Below are 17,705 nucleotides of genomic sequence, written 5' to 3' on the forward strand. Positions count from 1 at the left end.
CCCCTTTTTTGCATGTGTATCCTTCAATGAAGAGCTTGAAATATCTGGGTATTGGTATACATTCTAATTCAGTGGTATAACCATTATATCATTGAGTAAAAAGGTACTTCTGGCTGGGTGGTGGTGGCTCACCCCTGTAACCCCAGTACTTTAGGAGGCTGAGGTGGGCAGATCACCAGGTCAGGAGTTTGAGACCAGCCTGGCCAACATGGTGAAACCCCATCCCTACTAAAGTTACAAAAAAGAAATTAGCTGGGCGGCCAGGCGCGGTGGCTCAAGCCTGTAATCCCAGCACTTTGGGAGGCCGAGGTGGGCAGATCATCAGGTCAAGAGATCGAGACCATCCTGGCCAACATGGTGAAACCCCGTCTCTACTAAAAATACAAAATTTAGCTGGGTGTCGTGGTGTGTGCCTGTAGTCCCAGCTACTCAGGAAGCTGAGGCAGGAGAATTGCTTGAACCCAGGAGGCGGAGGTTGCAGTGAGCTGAGATTGTGCCACTGCACTCCAGCCTGGTGCCTGGTGACAGAGCGAGACTCTGTCTTTAAAAAAAAATTCGCTGGGCATGGTGGTGCCTGCTTGTAATGCCAGCTACTCAGGAGGCCGAGGCAGGAGAAGCGCTTGTACCCGGGAGGCAGAGGTTGCAGTGAGCCAAGATCGTGCCGTTGCACTCCGGCCTGGGCAACAGGGTGAGACTCCGTCTCAAAGAAAAACAAAACAGACACTTCATTAGAGACCAGAGCCCAAAGTCACAGGTACAAGAAGGAACCTTTTGCTTGTCAGTCTTTCAGATATCATTGTGATCAGTGTCCTGTATTTCTACTCTTGGTTTCAGATCTGTGTATTCTGCCTACAGGAGGCTCCATTGGCTTTCATTGTAGAAGGCACAGCTCTGCCTCCCACCTAAGAGGATTTAATGTGAGGAGCCAAAATAAATAAATAAAAAAGATTAAATAAAGGATGCAAAGAACCTGTAGTCAACTGATAATATGATTAGAAGATGCATTTTAATTTCTCATATGAAATATTTATATGCAACAACATGCATACTTTTTTTTTTTTTGAGATGAAGTCTCCCTCTGTCACCAAGGCTGGAGTGCAGTGGCACGATCTCTGCTCACTAGAACCTCTGCCTCCTGGGTTCAAGCAATTCTCCTGCCTCAGCCTCCCAAGTAGCTGGGATTATAGGCATGTACCACCACACCCAGCTAATTTTGTATTTTTAGTTAAGTGGGAGTTTCATCATGTTGGCCAGGCTGGTCTTGAACTCCTGACCTCATCGTCTACCCGCCTCAGCCTCCCAAAGTGCTGGGACTACAGGTGTGGGCTACCGCACCCAGCCCATGCATACTTTTTTATTTTTATTTTTTTTTCTTTTGAGACAGGCTCTCACTCCATCACCAAGGCTGGAGTGCAATAGCATGATCATGGCTCACTGCAGACTGGACCTCCCAGTCTTAAGCAATTCTTTCATCTCAGCCCTTTAAGTAGCTGGGACTATAGGTGTATTATTTTTTTCTTCATTTCTCTTATAATTGTTCTAATCATTTTCTTAATTCGAGTTGCCTGAAAACCACATCTCCCCAACATGAGGAGATCTGATACGGTGTGTGAGGGAACAGCATAGAGGAGTCTAGATGGAATCTATGTATCTCAAAGTAGGGGATGAATGAAGGGGAGGAGTCAGAGAGACCAAGTTTGAACCCCAGAGGCCAAGGAGAAGTATTTGGAACCTTGCTGGTCACATCAGAAAATCAATATGAAGGCCAGGCGAGGTGGCTCATGCCTGTAATCCCAGCACTTTGAGAGGCGGAGGCGGGCAGATCACGAGGTCAAGAGATTGAGACCATCCTGGCCAACATAATTTCACTATATGGATCCGAGGAAGGCTGAGGCAGAAGAATCCCTTGAACCTGGGAGGCGGAGGTTGCAGTGAGCTGCGATTGCACCACTGCACTCCAGCCTGGGCAACAGAGCAAGACTCTGTCTCAAAAAAAAAAAAAGAAAAGAAAATCAATATGAAGATCAGAAAACAAGTCACCATGAGGTAGCTGGTGTGGCCCATTAAAGGAAACTATCCTGTCTCTTCTCCCAGATTAGAAACCAATCCCAGATGAAGGGCAGCTCAGACCCAACAGGTGAAAACAATTAGGCAGAAGCACTGAGGTGGTGCAGTGAAGGGAAGGAAAACTAAAACAGACCCTGTCAAAAACACATGAGCCTTGTGAGGCTGAAGTTGGAAATTGCTGTCCGATATCCATTTGGTAATAGGACTTCTCCATGTTTTAACCAGGCACACAGCTGCCTAGTGAGAGAGACTGTATTACAAGCTCCCTTGCAGTTTGATGGGACCATGTGACTAAATTCTGGCCAACAGGAGTGAGTGTCAATGTTGTATGTGACTTCCAGGACACGATCCTAAAAGGAAGTTGTTTGTCCTTTGTGGTAAAGGCAGAATTATGGTCCCCACAAGACACCCACATCCAAATCTCCAGAACCTGTGAATATGTTTCATGAAACGGCAGAGGAAAAGTTGACGGAATTAAGGTCTTAATCAGCTGACCTCGAGACAGGGAGAGGCTGCTGGGTTTTCCAGGTGGGCCCAGTATAATCACAGGGTTCTTACAAGTGGAAGAGAAGGCAGGAGAGAGTCGGAGAGATGGCGGCACGGGAGGACTTGTCCTGACGTTGCTGGCCTTGAGCAGAGAGGAAGGGGCCGAGAGCTGAGGAAGGTAAGTTGCCTCTAGAAGCTGGAAAAAGCAAGGAAAGAGATTCTCCCTTTGAGCCCCCTGGAAAGAATACAACTATGCTGACACCTTGATTTTAACTCTGAATTGGACTTTTAACGTAAAGAACGGTGAGATAGATTTATGTCATTTAAAGCCACTACGTTTGTGGATATTTGTTACAGCCACAAGAGGAAACAAAATCACCCCCCGTTTGTTTTCCCCCACTTCAGTTGGGTGGGAATACGGTGTGCCAGCACTCCCCATCCAGATGAAGGCGATACTGTGAAACAAGGTGGAAGAAACGTAGGCCCCTCGTTGATTGTACCAGTAAGGGTCCTAGCAGGAAACAGGAGACACACTGGGCAGTTCCATAAGGGGACTAATTACAAAGATACAGGCAGGGTGGATGAAAGCCAGAAAGGAGCGTATAGCATTCCAGAGCCAGAACCAGACTGGGGACATCCCCACTCTTGGTTTGAGGGAAAAAGTGAGAGGGCGACAACTGACTATTGAAGACAGACTGTGTAGGAGGGCCTCTTTTTTGTTTGTTTTGTTTTTGTTTTTTGAGACGGAGTCTTGGAGTCTTACTCTGTCGCCAGGCTGGAGTTCAGTGACACAATCTCATGTCAACTGCAACCTCCGCCTCCTGGGTTCGAGTGATTCTCCTGCCAAAGCCACCTGAAGAGCTGGGACTACAGGCATGAGCCACCATGCCCGGCTAATTTTTTGTGTTTTAAGTAGAGACAGCATTTCACCATGTTAGCCAGGATGGTCTCAATCTCCTGACCTCATGATCCGCCCGCCTCAGCCGCCCAAAGTGCTGGGATTACAGGCATGAGCCACTACACCCAGCCAGGAGGGCCTCTTAACAGGAGCTGTGATCTTTGAACAGAGTATGCAACCAGCCATGACAACCCTGCAGAGGACATTGGGACATGGATATCCTGATGTCACTTTCCTCCCTGTTCAATCTCTTACTTGTGGCTCCCATTGGCTAAACCAAGGGCCTGGGGTGATGTTCCCATGTTGAACAGCCTCCACAGGCACAGAGAAGGGGGCAAATAGATGTGGAGAGGTGCAATGCCCTTGTGGATTAAAACTGCACGTGTCTAGCCGGGCGTGGTGGCTCAAGCCTGTAATCCCAGCACTTTGGGAAGCTGAGGCGGGTGGATCACGAGGTCAAGAGATCGAGACCATCCTGGTCAACATAGTGAAACCCCATCTCTACTAAAAATACAAAAAATTAGCTGGGCATGGTGGCACGTGCCTGTAATCCCAGCTACTCAGGAGGCTGAGGCAGGAGAATTGCCTGAACCCAGGAGGCGGAGGTGGTGGTGAGCCGAGATTGCACTCCAGCCTGGGTAACAAGAGCGAAACTCCGTCTCAAAAAAAAAAAAAAAAAAAAAAAACAAACTGCACGTGTCTGACTCATTTGGACTAATAACCAGCTTAAACTTGCACGTAAAGAAAAGCACGCCTCTCCATAGGTGCCTATGACTTTGGCCTCTGTTACAGCAGCTGAACCAGCATCCTCATTAGTATTTTTGTGGGTACTCCAACTCCTTGACAAACTGCTAAAACTGTCATTTATGCTCTGCTGCGTGGGGACAGTGGACCAAGGATTAGGTGATAAATGCAAAGAGCATGGTTTGTCCCCTGCATGACCTTAGGTGATTCACGACCTGCCTGAATTTCATGTCCTTGTTTCCTTCAGCTGTAAAATGCTAATAAATATACCTGGTCTACCTCCCAGGGTTACAGAGCTAATTCGCAAGAAAGAGCTTTGAGAAGAGTGGGATATTATGGGAATCCTTCAAGACACCGCTGTGATTACACTGTGTAAGTTACACCTGCATTCTTCTAAACCATCGCTCCTATGGTCCTGTCTGCTTTCAAATTGTTCTCTCTCCCAAACCTAACCTTTTCCTAAAGCTCTAGGGCTCCTTCTCTAGCCTCACTCAAAACCTTTTCTCAGAAGTTCTCCCTTGTATTGTCACTTGGCTTATGTACCTTATCTAACCAGATAGCAAGTTTTATGAGGACTCACATTTGCACTTTAGAGAATGCAGCAGTGTGGAGCACTCTAAATAAATACTTGTTTACTTTACATATTAGTTCCATAAATTGACTCCAAATTGGCACAAGTCAGGCAGTCCTTAGGCCATCCCTGGATTAAATGTTTTCAACTGTAATATGAAACCAGTTTGCCATATGGCTCAGCCGCTCTGAAAATGTAATTGAGAACAATTTAAATCTTTACCTCAATATTTAGAGTAAATGTCACATGGGAATGGAATAATGCATAAGACAAAAATCCTTTTCCCATCTCTCCCACACTCAATAACTAACACACCCAATAGCCGCTATTACAAATCCTCTGGTCCCTTTTGAAGCTCTTCCCCACTTAGGCCTGGCACGGTGGCTCATGCCTATAATCCCAGCATTTTGGGAGCTGAGGTGGGTGGACCACCTGAGGTCAGGAGTTCGAGACCCACCTGGCCAACAGGACAAAACCCAGTCTCTACTAAAAATACAAAAATCAGCTGGGCATGTGATGCATCTATAATCCCAGCTACTCAGGAGGCTGAGGCATGAGAATCACTTGAAACTGGGAGGCAGAGGTTGCAGTGAGCTGAGATCGGGCCACTGCACTCCAGCCTGGGTGACAGACTCCATCTCAAAAATAAAAGGTGGGTGCTGGACATGATGACTCAAGCCTGTAATCCCAGCACTTTGGGAGGCCGAGGCAGGCAGATCACTTGAGGTCAAGAGTTCAAGACCGTCCTGACCAAATGTAGTAAAACCCATCTCTACTAAAAATACAAAAATTAGGCAGATATGGTGGCACACACCTGTAATCTCAGCTACTCAGGAAGCTGAGGCAGGAGAATCTCTTGAACCCTGGAGGCGGAGATTGCAGTGAGCTGAGATAACACCACCACACTCAGGCCTGGGCAACAAGAGGGAAACTCCAGCTCAAAAAATAAAAAGTAATTTTTTTCAGTTGCTTTATGCTTCTAACCAACGTTCTTTCCCAGCCCCGATTCTGGTGCATTAGAGCAATGAGGAATTTGAGAGCTTTGGTGACCGCAGGTCTCTCAGGCCTTCTTCATTATAAGCTTTAAGGCTTCTAGCAGCAGAGCTAACTTCTTACAGTTTACCAGAAGACAGTCCTCTGTTTTCTTCTTTCACCTTTTCTGCCCTCTACCCTCTGTTTCTTCTCTCCCCTTGGAAGAGAGCAAGAAAAAAAAAGCAATTTCTTTTTTCCTCTTGCAACAGAAAACAGCCTAGGTAGGATTTGCTTAACGCCTGCTCATCCATCGACACCTAGCTTTTCTCTTCTGCAGAACTTGAACCTACATATAATCTTTATCTTTCCTCATTACATGTTAAAAGTGGCCACTCTGGAAGGTTTTGCCCTCCCTAACAACCTGCCTCTAATTCAGCCTGCCAGCTGAACAAGCTTTCAGTGACACAGAGCAAGCTTGCCACAACATGTATTACACATATTGAATCAGAACGTACAGAGGTTTTGAGCAGAGATACAGTGTTTTCTTCATATTCCCATAAATTCTGTGACTCCAAAGTTAAGTGTCTAAGATTCGTAGCAGACAGTTCCATACACAACCGTGGTTTGCTTGGATGGCAAACACCAAAACTAGGAGGCAGGAGGTTGGAGGTTGGCTGCATTTTATCTCACATTCACTAGGTGGCAACAGATTAAGTGTGCTGTCTTTCAAAGTTCTCTCCTGTCGTCCCAATATGTCACCAGGAACTAACATCTAATCCTGAGTACTGTTATTTCCTTACAGTGAAGACTTTGAAATACTTAGTCTATAAAACGTTCATAGTGGAAAAAAAAACCCTTAAAATCTAGTAGCTGAAGATACTACCTCTGATGCAGAAAGATATAAAATGACTGTCAGAGACTGGGCACGGTGGCTCACACCTGTAATCCCAGCACTTTGGGAGGCCAAGGCAGGCGGATCACGAGGTCAAGAGATCAAGCCCATCCTGGCCAACATGGTGAAACCCCAGCTCTACTAAAAATACAAAAATTTAGCTAGGTGTGGTGGCGGGCACCTTTAATCCCAGCTACTTGGGAAGCCGAGGCAAAAGAATCCCTTGAACCCAGGAGGCGTATGTTGAAGTGAGCCGAGATCACACCACTGCACTCCAGCCTGGTGATAGAGTGAGACTCAGTCTCAAACAAAACGAAACAAACAAACAAAATGGCTATGAGAAAACTACTAGATACAACTGGGTTAATTTTTAGAGACATTGGATGCAGGTATCAACTCTCACATATGATTTTCTCACTCACGTTGCCTCTCATTCAGGAAATAGGTTTAAAAAATTCCAGAATAGGCCAGGCTCGGTGGTTCATGCCTGTAATCCTAGCACTTTGGCAGACCGTGGCAGGTGGATCACTTGAGGCCAGGAGTTTGAGACCAACCTGGACGATATGGTGAAACCCCATCTCTACTAAAAATACAAAAATTAGACAGGTGTGATGGCATACATCTGTAATCCCAGCTACTTGGGAGGCTGAAGCACAAGATCACCTGAACCCAGGAGACAGAGGTTGCAGCGAGCTGAGACAGTAGCACTGTACTCCAGCCTGGGCAACAGAGCAAGACTCTGTCTTAAAAAGAAAAAAGAAAAAAGAAATTCCAAAATGCAAGAGATTTGAAAAATTCCCTGGTCCTATCCCCTCATTTTCTGAAGAATACTAAGGCTAACTTAGCCAGGGCCACCCAGCTAGTTGGTAGAAATGGCAAGGCAGGTGTGATGGGAAATGTATCCTGTGACTGTACTCATTTTGTTGCACCTTCTTCCAAGACAGTTATAGCTATTAAACACATTTAGGCTGGGCGCGGTGGCTCAAGCCTGTAATCCCAGCACTTTGGGAGGCTGAGGCGGGTGGATCACGAGGTCAAGAGATCGAGACCATCCTGGTCCACATGGTGAAACCCCGTCTCTACTAAAAATACAAAACATTAGCTGGGCATGGTGGCGCATGCCTGTAATCCCAGCTACTCAGGAGGCTGAGGCAGGAGAATTGCCTGAACCCAGGAGGTGGAGGTTGCGGTGAGCTGAGATCGTGCCATTGCACTCCAGCCTGGGTAACAAGAGCAAAACTCCATCTCAAAAAAAAACATTTAATAGGATTGTTTTAAGCATCTTCAAAACTTCCCATGCTGTTTTTAAAAATAGGACTACATGTAGAAATAACAAAGTAGGCTAAATTGTAGGTGTTAAACTTAATGTTATCAAATGTATTTAGTCAACAAAATTTATTTGATTATATAGGAAAACAAAAAATAAACTATTAGAGTAATTACTTGGTTGGAAACACTAGTTTTATATGATATGCAACTAATGTCTAGGACTTCATAATAACCTAAACAGAATTCCAGATTACTACATCTGTTAAAGCGAATATCCAATTTAAGTCAAATTTTTCTCTTGAATCTTAGTTTACTGAGCCAATTAAAGGTGTTGTCTTACTGCGAACTTTCTAGAAAGGATTAGAAATGAAAGTTAAATAGAGCCTGAAAATTCAACAACCAAACCACTGTTTGAGAATTCCTAAGATTCGTACCATGGGAAGAAGCTCAAAGCTTGGGAAAGCTGTATAAACATTCCATATCTAAAGACAAACACTGGGATCTTTATGACATTCAGGTTTAGCTTTGTGTTAGACACAGTGCATTGTGACTCATCTAGGGAAGACAAAACATGAATGGAAAAGATCTAGTGTTCAGGATTAAGAGAACAACCACTTTTACTTGGAAACAAGGAAGCTAACATTTTTTACAGATCAATGTAAAGAAGCCAATCTATTTAGATAGGACTGCTAGGATGTCTTAAATGAGAATTTTTCCTTTTAAAAATCTCAGTTCTAGGCCGGGCGCAGTGGCTCACATCTGTAATCCTGACACTTTGAAAGGCCAAGACTCAAGTGGATTGCTTGAGTTCGAGACCAGCCTGGCCAACGTGGCGAAACCAAGTCTCTACAAAAATGCAAAGATTAGCCAGGCATGGTGGCTCACACTGGTGGTCCCAACTACTCAGGAGGTTGAGGTAAGAGGATCAGTTCAGCCTGGAAGGCAGAGGTTGCAGTGAGCTGAGATCACCCCACTGCACTCTAGGCTTAGTGACAGAGCAAGACCCTGTCTTTAAAAAAAAAAAAAAAAGGCTCAAGCCTGTAATCCCAGCACTTTGTGAGGCCAAGGAGGGTGGATCACGAGGTCGAGAGATCGAGACCATCCTGATCAACGTGGTGAAACCCCGTCTCTACTAAAAATACAAAAAATTAGCTGGGCATGGTGGCGCATGCCTGTAGTCCCAGCTACTCAGGAGGCTGAGGCAGGAGAATTGCTTAAACCCAGGAGGCGGAGGTTGCGGTGAGCCGAGATCGCGCCATTGCACTCCAGCCTGGGTAACAAGAGCGACGCTCTGTCTCAAAAAAAAAAAAAAAATCCCAGTTCTAGTCTTCAGTCCTCTAAACTGTCATCATACATTTTATACAGCAAATATATAGAAATGTCTATACTAAATTTTCTCTTTAAACTCAATTTTCTTTTAACCCACTTTGGGGAGATGAATAATACATAGACAATTTTAAAGATTTAAACATTTGTATAAACATTTCTCTGTAAGGAAAAATAAAAACCCAACTCTCTCAACTCTTAACACAGCTAAACATATTTTGATTAGAGCATATGAGCCAAGGAAGTGGCTAACAAAAATTAATCACGGCTACTGTAACACTGCATCCAAACCCAAACAGACCATAACACTTCCTACTCAACTCACACGAACTCCAGTTTCCAGAAAGCACCTGTATATTTTATAGAATATCAGTAAGCTTGATTTATTTTTCCCAGTTTTTGCTGGCCAGAAGACACAGATTCTTTTACTAGGGATGTGAGCATTGCCCAACATAAAAGATCACTACCGAAAATACATTCACAGGAAACTATCTTAATTTTTTTATTTTACACAGACCTTGGCTGCCTATAGCTTTGGAATACTTTATTAGAACAAGGGCTATACATGTTCATGATAGAGAAAAATTATAAAAAGAAGAAACAGCTGTTTAACATTTTGAGCTATATAAATTATTTCTGGGTGGCCCTTTTTAATTCCTCAAAAATTATATACATATGATATACATACATTTTTGTCATTGGAGCCTACTCCTCCAAACTCCCCGCCTCTGCAGCCACAGACACGCATTTATATCATAGAACTAGGTACCATCTTTGTAGGCACCTGTTTGACACTCTGTTGTGTGGGTCCAGCATGTTTATTTTACCTAGTCCGCTACTTGTGGTCATTTGGGATTTTTTCACTTTTTCTGCTGTAAACAATATTGTAAACGTCTTTCTGTGCATAATTTGGCATGTTTTCCCAATCACAATCAAAGTTATAATATGTTTTAAACATTAATACATATTTCAGACTGCCCTCCAGAAAGGGACAATTTTACCTTCCCGATTATAGTTCATGCTAGTGTCCTCATGAGCCTCATTACAGACGAGATGCCTAAGACTTGTAGACTTACTTTGACTTACCATTATATGTTCGCCACCCTGAGCCACTAAAGCCCTTGTGGGGATGATGGTCACTTTATCACAGTAGAAAGCAATCACTGAACACATTTATATGGAATTCATGCTTTATGTATTAATATGTCATGCATCTAAATCAGAGTAGACTGCTCACTTTTCTGTATTTCCTACCAAATAAAATGAAACATGCGATATGCTCTTTTTCTTTTCTTTTCTTTTCTTTTTTTTTTTTTGTGACGGAGTCTTGCTCTGTCACCCAGGCTGGAGAATTCCTAAGATTTGTACCATGGGTGGTGCAACCTCAGTTCACTGCAACCTCTGCCTCCTGGGTTCATGTAATTCTCCTGTCTCAGCCTCCCAAGTAGGTGGGATTACAGGTACATACCACACACCCAGCTCATTTTTTTGTATTTTTAGTAGAGACAGGTTTTCATCATGTTGGCCAGGATGGTCTCGATCTCCTGACCTTGTGATCCACCGGCCTCAGCCTCCCAAAGTGCTGGGATTATAGGTGTGAGCCACTGGCCCAGCCTGCGATATGCTCTTTAAAGCACTAACGCATATTGGCTATGGCTCACTGCGACTAGAGAATTATCTATGAATGATTTCTCCCCAAAAAGTATAAGAGGCATAGTCCCAGGCATTTATTCCGTCATTCCTAAATGTGCTTGACAAATATCTGACACCTTCCTGGTGCCAGCTCTGTGTGTAGTGCTGAGAAAATGAAGATGCTCTCAAGGCACTTGCAATTTGGCACATAAGAAAATTACATTCCTACACTAACCACTTATTTGATGAACACTCTTCACACACCTACAATGTGCTCTAAGATGTGCTAGTGCTGGGGACACAACAGTGACTGTGAGAGGTGGGGTGCCTGGCCTCATGGCACATCGGTTCTAGAAAAATCTAGAAAGATCCTCTCTAATAAGCATGTGTCCAAATACTGTGCCTGGGCAGGGGGTGCTGAAAGGGCTCCACATGTGAACTGCCATCAGAGCTGCGCTTTGAACATCTGTAAACACTGGCTTGGCAGACAAGGAGAAGGCATTCCAGATAGAAGGAGCTGTAGCAGCTGAAAAATTGGGTTTGGTTTTTGCAAATGGGGCATATATTGAGGGTAGTGGGGGAGGCTGATAAACTGAGAATGTGGAGACAAAAGAGAGATTATGTAAGGGCCAGAATGCTGACTAAGAGCCTATATGCTGTCTAAGGCATGTGAACTTTGTACTTGTTTCACAGATAAGGAAACTGAAGCACACAGAGGTGATGTAATTCACCCATGGTTCCAATTTAAGATCTTGCCTTGTTGCTCAGTAAATTCATTAGTGACTGAATAAATGGTGAATTTTAATTCTATAGACCTTTACACTTGTATTTCAAAGAAACAACCCAGACTTAATCAACATTTATAGTCTACTTTCTTCAAGGTATAACAAACATTTGTACTTCAAAACAATTTTTTGTTAGAACTTTTATGTTTGTATTTAATTATACCAGTTATAGACAAATACATTCTCCTTGTTTAAAAAAAAAAATGCAGGTGGCTGGGCATGGTGGCTCATGCCTGTAATCCCAGCACTTTGGGAGGCCAAGGTGGGTAGATCAAAAGGTCAGGAGTTCAAGACCAGCCTGGCCAATATGATGACACCCCATCTCCATTAAAAAAAAAAAAAATACAGATAAGGCAAAAATCCCCTTTAACCCCCACCCCAAATACAGCCTCTGTATCTTCCCCTAAACTACCTCCTGTTATTTGCTATGCCTCCTTCTAGAATTTTGTTCATATGTGTTTATACAAACATGTGTTTATATTTTGTTTATAGAAAATCAGAAATTACATTTTTCAACACTTATTTTACCAATAGCATATACATTTAAGACATAGACAATGATTAGTAAGCAGCAGTGCTTGGCCTATAATTGGTCTCCAGAATTGCTTGCTAAAGAATGAGAGTTATGTCACTGATAAGGCTTTTAAGGTCCTAATTAGGAAGATGGGTGGAGCTGCTAAGTCAAAGGTCAACCAAATAATGGTGTCTATCACCAATGGGATTAAAAGTTCTCTGGATAGATGACTGAATTGTCAAACCCATAGTTCATGATTTCCAAATAGGATCACTGAGAAATCATTTAGTTCCAGATCCTTATTAGATTGGAGGCTAACATTGGCATTTCATTAGCCATGCTGCAGAGAACAAACACATCCTACAAACTCTTTGCCTGGCAAACAGCCCAATATTTGAAATAGAACCTAATCCTGGAGTGAGACCAAGTGCTGACTTGTTTCTGATGTGATAAAAACGCAGCCCTCAGCTCTGGGTGGGCTGGCCTTCATAAATCTGATTAGCAGCCTTAGCAGCAGCAAGCACAGCAGCTCTGAAGAAATAAATGCTCTCTTTCCAGAAGAGCAGGCTTTTTCTTTTAGAGGAACTGCAGTCGTAGAGTTAATTAATCTAGAAGGCCAAGGGCATTATGGTTGGAGAGAGGCGGCAAGACCACTTCTATACCAGACAGGAGATGCCTTTAACTAGCATTTTATCACTTCTGAAAAGTGCTCATAGCAAAGATCCATCTTACCATCTTCCCAAGGTAAAAATACTGGATTGAAAATTAGGATTTACTCTCTGTCTGAGCCATGAATAGTAGTATAATGTTTAACTTGCTAATTGAATTGTTTCCTAGATTACCCTAGGTAATAATTAACAACCCAGAACTATGAGATAGTCTAATTTACTTTGTTGCTACAAACCTATCACTCTGAGCCTCTCATGCAAAGATAATGCCTGAACCTTACTAGCTTCAAAATATAGGTGAAATAAGCAGCATTTTTTTCATTTAGAAAGCATTTCCTGAGTACTATGTACCAGGCACAGGACTAGGAATTCACAGGGAGGTGTGGTGGGAATTTCAGGGACTCACTGAAAGCCGAACTTGACCTTTCAAAGAAAGACAGAGCCTAGATAAAAAGCCAAGTAAAGGAAGACTAACAAATGAAAATTTTGGAAGGTAGTCTTTATTTTTCCTCCAGATTTTACTGAATTTCGGTATCTTTAAAAGCTGGGTAAAGTACCATCAGCTGTAATAAAATTTTCAAAATAATCTTTAAAATACAGTTTCAGATGGATTCCTGTAAGAGATGAAATAAGTTTTAATTAGGAAAAATTTTTCTGAAGTTGAATAAGTATCTTCCACTAAGTGTTATCTGTCTACTCAATTTGACATCAGCGTTTTTCAATAAACATGGTGATTCACTCATGAATAGAGGTAAAGATTGATGTGCCAGAAAATAAAGCTTGGGTTCATGATGACTAGTATTCAAGCCTTAAGGTGTTTACTTGACTACATTTAAGTTACTCTTATTATGGATCTGATAAAACCTTCTTTAACAGATCCTTCCTATGGCACTCTAGCACTAACTCAGACATGAATCTCTCTCTTACTCATTTTTAAGTTGCCAGGTTAGCAACCAGGTGCCAAAATCCATAAACAAACAAGAGTGAACTGGGAAAAACTTGCCCCATTTAGGCATACCTGTTAAATATAGATTCAAACTTTTTTTTTTTTAAAGGTTTGGAATTTGCGGGCCTAGATGGGCAGAAATAAAGCAGCACCCTATCTTCCACTGGATCCTGCCACCTTCTTGGGAGGTGAAATGCAGTGGGTGTGCAGCCTTGCAGAAAGCCTATAAAGAGCCTGAATGAGGCTTTCTTGCACCTATTTTAGTGAATGTCTTCAAACAAATATAGATTTGAGTGCTCTCATTGGTGATCTCTTTTGAGATATTTAAGACTAAACAAATGATCATTTCCTTTCTTTATTTTTTTGAGATGAAGTCTCGTTCTGTAGCCCAAGCTGAAGTGCAGTGACCTATCTTGGATCATTGCAACCTCTACCTCCAGGGCTCAAGTGATTCTCCTCGTGCCTCAGCCTCCCGGGTTGTTGGGACTACAGGCGCAGGCCACCACGCCCACCTAATTTTTTGTATTTAACTGGAGATGGGATTTCACCATGTTGCCCAGGGTGGTCTCGAACTCCAGGGCTCAGGCCATCCGCCTGCCTTGGCCTCCCAGTGCAAGGCCAAACTACAGTGTTTATTATATAGTCCGAGGCTTAAACTGCTTTGACTCCCTGCCTAGTTTCAGGCCCTGATGGTTTTCCTATTATAGATGAAAACAATAATGTCCCTGTGTGTTCTCTTAACAGTTATAAAGAAGGTTACTCAATTTTATTCATCCAACAAGCAGATATTGAGTGTCTATAATATACTAGAAACTCTGCTACCTGATGGGAATACAAAGTCTAATGAAAGACAGCCTCTGCCCTCAAAGAGCTTCTGGGAACAAGGACAATAAAACAAAACTACAAATTACTATTCTATATATATGTATTCTATATATAGAATACATATATATAATATGTATATGTGAAGTACAGCATGACATTTGACCTGAATCTTATTAGTCATTTGAATTTACTGAATCTCACAAAATGCATTTAAATCTAATTTTCAAAAGAGAAAAATCTAGTATTTTTCATGAGAACAATGTTATATAAATAGCCGCATTTCAGGATCCAAAGATTGAAGTCTAGAATGTAATATCCTTGTTGTTTTACCGTCAATCAGGATTTCAAAGGAGACATACATGGTACTCTAAGACTGTGTGAAAGTTAAGGTGACCTTGAAGACAGTTCTTGTTTTGTTTTTCAGACGAAAATAATAAATGCCACAGGGAGATAACTGTCATACATTCTTTGAGACAGAACAGCCAACAATTTGCAGTCCCATCTGCCATTTAAACTGCTGCAGAATTCTCTAGTAAAGACTGCTTTATCTGAAGCAGGTAGTGCCAGGTTAGTACAAATGACAGGCAAGAGAGAGTTGTGTCGACAGCCAGAGTGAAGCCCTGAACAGGCTTACTAACAGAAGAGATTCATTCCTCCCAAACTTGTAACATCTTCAGAAATCAGAGGAAATGGTATGAAATACAATAGACAAGAGGAATTTGAGTGAAACTTGGAAGTATTCCTAACATCAACTCAAGTCCAGTGGTAGTATTTTTTTCTCTCTTTGGCTAGAAATTTATATTAAAGTAGAAAAAAAGTGGACATTTAAGATTTAAGGAAGTTTTTAAAACATGGAGACTAGTCTTCATTTACTTTCATTCAAGAAACCCTTACTGAGCTTCTGAAAAGTGCCTCATTTTATGCAAGGCAACATTAATGCAAAAACGAATGTTACACAATGCTTGTCCTTGTCTCGCTGCCTGTTGGGGGAGATAAGGGCATAAACAAATAGTTACAGGCTGGGCGCGGTGGCTCAAGCCTGTAATCCCAGCACTTTGGGAGGCCGAGACGGGCGGATCACAAGGTCAAGAGATCGAGACCATCCTGGTGAACATGGTGAAACCCCGTCTCTACTAAAAAAAAATACAAAAAATTAGCTGGGCATGGTGGCGTGTGCCTGTAATTCCAGCTACTCAGGAGGCTGAGGCAGGAGAATTGCCTGAACCCAGGAGGCGGAGGTTGCGGTGAGCCGAGATCCCGCCATTGCACTCCAGCCTGGGTAACAAGAGCGAAACTCCGCCTCAAAAAAAAAAAAAAAAAAAATAGTTACAGCATTATGTTATATATGCTGTTACAGGCTTTTACAAGGACGAGGAGAGACAGGCTTATATAGAAAGTCATGTCTAAGAGGAGTCTTCAAAGATGTGCAGTAGTTCACTAAGTTGACGAGGTCAAGGAGGACCCATGCAGTGACAGGAAAGTCAGGGAGGAATAAAGTATGTCATGCACAGGAAGGAGCAGAGGGCAGCCACTGAAGGCTTTTGAATAAGGGAACAACATGATCAAGGCTGTGACTGAAAAATCCTTCTGCAGGTATCGGAAAGGATTAGACTGAAGAAGGGAAGAGTCTGGAAGTAGGAACACCTGTCAGGGGGGTTCTGGCAGGTATTCAGCCCAGACTGAACTGTAAGGGAGGGCAATGAGGTTGCAACAAGGGGACATGCTGGCTAGTTGCTAGGAAAGTAGAAATGACAGTGGTGATGGGGAGGGGAGGGAATGAAGGAGCGGGAGGTGTCCAAGATTCCAAGGCTAGCCTGGCTTCATGGGCGTGTGATTTGTGCAATTGCACAACCCCCTACTCCACTAAGGAGAGTCCCATGCTAGGTGTGATGCTCTTTCACTGTCTTTACATTAATAAAATAGAGGGGCTCCACATTTGCATCCTGCTAATCATGCAGCCAGTCCTGTTCCCAGGTCTCTGTCTTGAGCTAAGGGATGAATTATTGTGCCAATAATTGAAATGGGAAACAGAAGAAAGAACACATTTTGTTCTAGGAGAGGTGGGTGGAGAGATTTCAGTTTTGCCACAGATGAACTTAATGTACCTATGGGTCATCAAAGTAGAGATGTTCAATGGCCTGTTAGAAATTGGATGTGAAATCCAGGTGAGGTACAAGCTAGAGATACGGGAATTGGGGGTTGCACAGAGTCCAAGTGCTGCACCCCTGGATATGGATGAGTAGAAGGAGCAGAAAAGAGAGAAAACCTTTGGTACCACCAATGTTTAAGGAATCAGAAGAGGGCAAGATAGATGGGAGAGGAGGGGTCAAAGTCTTGTGGGAAAATTCTGGAATTGCGTCCTGGAAGCTAATGAGAAAGGAGTCTCAAGAAACAGGGTGTGATCATCTGAAGCATAAGCCACAAAGAGATCAAATAAGATCACAGTGGGAAAATGTTCACTGCATTCAGCAATTAGAAACTCAAGGGCAGTTACCAAAAGCGGTGGTGGAGATGGAAGCCATACTGTAATGGAATGGAGGAGGGGCTTGGGGAAAGCAGAGAATAAGTGCCAACTACAACTTCAAGAACCTGAGCTATAAAGCCAAAGGAAGGAGAGGGTATGTAGGGTCTTTATCCTTCACTCCAGCCACATGTGCCTAGAGCAGGAACATGGAATCAAAGCTCAAGCTTTGGTTGAACAAACTGAGATTTGCTCAATTCCTCTTTTGGCTTCACAGCTCAGGTTCTTGAAAGTATAGTTTGTACTTGTTCTTCTGCTTTCCCCAAGCCCCTCCTCCATTCCATTGCAGTATGGCTTCCCTCTCCACCACTGTTCTTGGTGAACTGCCCTTGACTGACTGATTGACTGACTGATTTATTTATTTGACCAAGTCCCACTCTTGTTGCCCAGGCTGGAGTGCAATGGCACGATCTTGGCTCACTGCAACCTCCGCCTTCCAGGTTCAAGCAATTCTCCTGCCTCAGCCTCCCAGGTAGCTTGGATTACAGGTGCCTGCCACCACACCCAGCTAATTTTTGTATTTTTAGTAGCGATGGCGTTTCACCGTGTTGGCCAGGCTGGTCTTGAACTGCTGACCTCAGGCAATCTG

This window comes from Saimiri boliviensis, chromosome 10 (assembly GCF_048565385.1).
Source record: "Saimiri boliviensis isolate mSaiBol1 chromosome 10, mSaiBol1.pri, whole genome shotgun sequence".
NCBI lineage: Eukaryota > Metazoa > Chordata > Mammalia > Primates > Cebidae > Saimiri > Saimiri boliviensis.